The sequence below is a fragment of the Pelmatolapia mariae genome, linkage group LG8, assembly GCF_036321145.2.
Source record: "Pelmatolapia mariae isolate MD_Pm_ZW linkage group LG8, Pm_UMD_F_2, whole genome shotgun sequence".
Classification (NCBI taxonomy): domain Eukaryota; kingdom Metazoa; phylum Chordata; class Actinopteri; order Cichliformes; family Cichlidae; genus Pelmatolapia; species Pelmatolapia mariae.
The window spans coordinates 22962758-22967956 of NC_086234.1; the positions used below are offsets into that span (position 1 = coordinate 22962758).

General features: G+C 36.4%; 1 long non-coding RNA gene across 1 annotated transcript; it reads left to right on the top strand.

The window, feature by feature from the left end:
* The first annotated feature begins 915 nt into the window (after positions 1-915).
* Positions 916-3006, top strand: LOC134632941 (uncharacterized). The gene is made up of 3 exons (XR_010094638.1): positions 916-1025; positions 1364-1440; positions 2718-3006. It is a non-coding gene; the product is annotated as an uncharacterized LOC134632941 (long non-coding RNA).
* The last annotated feature ends 2193 nt before the right edge of the window (positions 3007-5199 follow it).

The following is a 5199-nucleotide window of genomic DNA, read 5'->3' on the forward strand; positions in this document are numbered from 1 at the left end:
TTACTTATTTTAGGTCTGTGAAGCCAAACTTGATGCTGGGGATTTATTTTTGTCAGTGGAGTCAAATGGTAAGTTACAATTTGTGCATTTTGTCATACTGGAAACACCTCAGATTATATTGTAATTTAATAGCTCTGTAGAACAAATGATATAAAGATTGTAGTGTCAGGGTACTTCTTAAGAAGTAATATGGCACTATTGATGATCACATGCAGGTGGCATAAACTAAATATTCAGACGTGCTACCAACAAATGATTCATTAACAAAAGCAATGGAGCAGACTGTTTAGGTTCTTAACATCCATAACTGCAAGTTTGTCATTAATTTATTTTCACAGGTCTAGATGATCACATTTGACTTTGTCATTTAAATGAGGTGGACTTGCAAACTTTGCGCTCTTTGGGGTAAATTGCTGTCCACTACATATACACAGAATCTGCACAGTATTTCAGATCTAAAAAGGGAGTATGTAATGGACTTGCTGGCTTTAATGTAAAAAGCCTGTTGTGTAACTTTAATGAGGCAGTTGGACTAAAACAGTATTGCTCATCAAGGTAAACATCTGAGGAATAAGGAAATTGTTACTTGTCCTTTTACTCAGTGTTCTTTTAATCACACGTTTACTAAAGTTTTACATCACATAAGTCATTTTCACAATCATTCTACTTTAAAAGATTTCAAGACAGAGCTTATTGTTCTCTGAACTTCCTTGTTTGCTGAACGGCAGGTAAAGTGCATCTTTTTGTTTGTTTGCTTTTGTGTGTTTGTGTTTTCTCTAATGGGCCTCAGATGACTGTTTGCTTAAATTTGGGTCTCAAAGAATCTTTTTTTAATTCTGCCTGTACTCTCCACCCCTCTTCTTCTATTGCTCAGGTTGAAGCAGAATTTGCCCGTCTTACATCTGTTGACCTGAAAGGGTTCCTTTTTGCTGTGCTTGACCATTATGGAGAGGTTCGTGGAGCTGTACAAAATCAAGAGCGGCATAGAAGGGCTAACTAGGCTCATAAGATGCTTCGGAGATGATGTAAGTGTTCAACTGCGAAATCTAATCCTTTGTTTAAGTTTTAGGTTATCCAGTTCAACTGATGAACTCATTGAAAGAAAGCTGATAAGTAAAGTCTGTCATCATATTTCACAACTGGACATTTAGTGTGGTAACTTTTACAGAATCTGTGTATATTGGTGGTAGGTTGGATATCATATTCTACTTGAATGTCCTGATAAGCCTGATTCAAAATCTCCAATGATAATCATATATTGATGGAATTATGCATCAAAAAGCTGTGAATTTGGAGCTGTCTACATGCTTCATAAACACTGTTTAAAAAGTGTTTTTGTTTTCTTTTTGACTTCTTTGACCAGAGCCCTACACAAAGGAAGAGGACAGAGGACCTCATTTTCTAAAGGAAGATCCCTCACACACTTTCAAGACTGTGAAGGTTAGCATTGTTTCTTTTAGTAAATTTAATAATGACAGCACCACAGTGGATTTTAAATTAAAAAGTACATGTGTACTTTTTCCTCACCAAATGTATTATTACAAGATCTTTGACACTGGATTTGGTCTGGGTTTCAGAGTAACTAACTGGCAAGCTAGCATTGATATTATTAGTGTCTTGTGTTTATTCATGTCTTCACCAGGGTCTTTGACATTTCGCTGCTGTACTGTTCACTTCAGCTTTACGTTTGATTTCTCACATTGTATATTGTAATGGCAGAGATATTAGGATATTTAAGGGGCTGCAGTGGCTGCTACAGCTGTGGGGGGCAATACTTTGGTGAAATGTCCTGGACCCTGGAAAAGAGACTGTGTAGACTGGGTAAGCAATTAAAGGTTACTGGCCCAGTGTGATTGGGCAGCTGGGTGAAGGTGGATGTTGATATTCAGTGCCAATTATGCAACCTGTTCAGCCATGTCTATATGCTCTTTTTTCATGCTGTTAATATAGGAGGAAAAAATAAACTTTAATCAATAAACTGATTAAAGAAGCATTGTCTATGGAGCCATAATCTGATCCTGTAGTGTAGCTGCAGTTTGCACATTTCATGTATTCTCAGCCAGATTTGGTTTAGAGCACAGCCAATATTTAGCATAAGTAGATTTAAATTCACACACTGGTGATGGCAAGCTACATTGTAGCCACAGCCACCCTGGGGCGCACTGACAGAGGCGAGGCTGCCGGACACTGGCGCCACCGGGCCCTCTGACCACCACCAGTAGGCAACAGGTGAAGTGTCTTGCCCAAGGACACAACGACTGAAACTGTCGGAGCCAGGGCTCGAACCGGCAACCTTCCAATTATAAGACGAACTGTCAACTCTTGAGTCACGATTCAGTCATCCACCCATGTGTGTGAATGACTGAATGTGTAAAGCACTTTGGAGTCCTTAGGGGACTAGTAAAGCACTATACAAATACAGGCCATTTACCATTTAAATTGAAAATTTTGTTTGAATTCTGCAATTGAAGACATGCTCAGTTATTTATGAACATGGTCTTTGTTTAAAGCAAGAAATGGATTTGTAACATGGGGGTGCATATCTCATTCTGAAAAAACTTTAACAACTAATAAGTGTTACCCAAAGCCAATCACCATCATCCAAAGCATCAGTATGGCTCTTCTTTGGAAAGACATGAATTGTTAAGCACACGGGATATTGTGTAATTGTAATTGTGTAATTTTTTTTTTTTTTTTGTCTTTGAACCCTTTTATAGCCGACAGGTATTGAAGACACGTTTTCTAAGAGGATGAAAGTTGGCATTGCGATGGTGAAAGAAGAAGACATCGATGTGTTGGTTGTCCTTGAGGCAGCAGTAATCCTGTCTAATCTGAGGGATGTCTCAAGTGCCATTTCCATGCTGATGGGCCTTCTTTTTGCCCTCAACATAGACTATCCAAAGGAACTTAAGGACATCTTTGAAGTCATTCAGAACATCCTAATGAACATTGGTGGAAGGCAGTGCATCTCACTAGTGCATGGTCTAAGAAACAGACTCTTGCAGAAAGCCATGCAGAACTGTAATTGTATGATCCTTAGTGTTAAGGACAGTTTTTATTTTACTGTTTGTTTTTTTATTCTTGCAAGTTCTCATTCTCACTTTTGTATGTCACTAAATGACTACACTTTACATTCCAGATTAGACAATTACTCATTTGTTCATGGTTTAAGAAACTTATGTGAACAACAATATAATGCTGGACTTTGCAGATGCTTATCTCATGCAAGTCAGTAGTTTTTCCTTTGTTTTGCAATTGAGCAGACTCAAACTAATGTTTCTGAAATATCCATATTATCAAATGTTTCAGAAGCATGCACTCATTTTCAGAGATATTGGTTCTGTGGAATTTGTTGCAATTGTAAACCAAGACAAATACAAGAGTTTGATGTCTTAGTTGTTATAAACTGATCTTTACTGTCACTTATCAAAGGTTTTGTACTATTTCAATATTTCAAGTTTTATGCTAACAGGTGTGACTGAGCACAATGAAGTTTAAAAATTTTGTAAATGTAAAGAATAACTTTTCTAAAATAGCAAGTGTCCCGTTGATACATTACATTAATGCAGACTTTATGTTGTTACTTCACAAGAATCACTACTGCTCCTAGAGTATTGGTCAGAATTTCATCTTCACCCAAACTGGGCTCAAGACCAAGTTCAAATTTATTGTTTCACAGGGAGCAGCCTTTGAGTTTTGATGGATTGTGAGCCTGATGAGCTACGCCACTGATTTTTCTGTTTCTCAGATGACTAAGATGGCACAATAAATGGTGAATGTTGGGTGCTCATGAGTAATTGTCTTGTCATGTTCTTAAAACAAACTTTCTGTATGAAATGATCAGATAGACTTTAATGGAATCTGTGGGGTTTTATTTTTTTTCTGTAAACAACAGAAAATTAATTTAAAGGAATGTAGATATTTAAACCTGAGATCTAAGATACACCTAACAGGTAGTTTTGCTGAAATGGATGTTAGAAAGCCAAAAAAAACAAAACAAAACTTAAGATGTTTAATACACATTTTTCTTTACATCCAGTCAATCAACTCTGATAATTAAAATGAAACTGATTTACAAGTTCACTCAGCTACCTTAAGGAGCTCAGTTAATTAATAAACTTAAATCAACTTAGCTAACAGATTATGTTAGTTAAGCTAAAATAGATTCCTAAGTTAAAAGAACTACTAAAGTATTTGAATTAACTAAAAAACCCAAGTCAACTGAACTAGGACAAGAGTTTAAACAATAGATTATTTTAATTTAGCTGAAAGGGTTTTCCCAAGTAAAGATGACAATTAAAGGAGTTGAACTGACGAATAAATCTCAGTCAACTAAACTAAGATGAAAGTTTAGACAACATGTGATTTTTCATTAAGATAACAATTGGTTGTGATATAAGAACAAACTCTATTTCTTGACTTAACTTAAAATTTTAAGGCAGCCCTTTACCTCATATTTTTAAGTTGAAACAACAAGTTATATTTTACAGTGTAGTGTTTAATTTCAGCAGGGGAAAGTGCAGTGATTTGTGCCAGAGGGTAAGTTGTGCCACCCCTTGTTTCTACGGAACCATAGAAGAAATTGGTCATGAGACCAGACATTTTTGAAGATGTAAATCTGAAAGTAGTTGTGATTGTCACTGTGGAGTTCGCAGGCAAAACCAAATCCTACAACTATGTTGGATTGGTTGATGGTACTGACACTGGTGCAAAGTTTATAAGGTGAAGTAGTAATAGGTCTGTGAATTTAAAGCCCATCTTCACTTTCAAAGAAAATGATGACGGAGTCGTCCCTAGAGAAGATGTGCACAAAAAACAGCTATCCACACCACAAAAACTTGGTGATACTGCCAGAAGAGAGTAGTGGGTAGCATCAACAAGTTCAAGTGTTGTTAGGCCTCGTTTAAGAAAACTGACTTTTGATATGCTCATGTGGCAGAATGTAAAATTGGCCTTTGAGGTTTTAAAATAAGTTTAAATAAACCTTAGATAATTAATTTTGTGTTAAATTTGTCTAGCTGTTATATAGCATTACAGTTTCTGAGATCAAAATCTACTGTTTTACTTTCATAATCAATGGCACCCAAGGTATTTTCTCCAAAGGCACAACTTACCCTGCACCAGGGGCAAGTTGTGCCACAAGACCACTTTTTTTCAGAAAGCTATATTTCTTAAATACTATATGTGTGATTGTTCCCA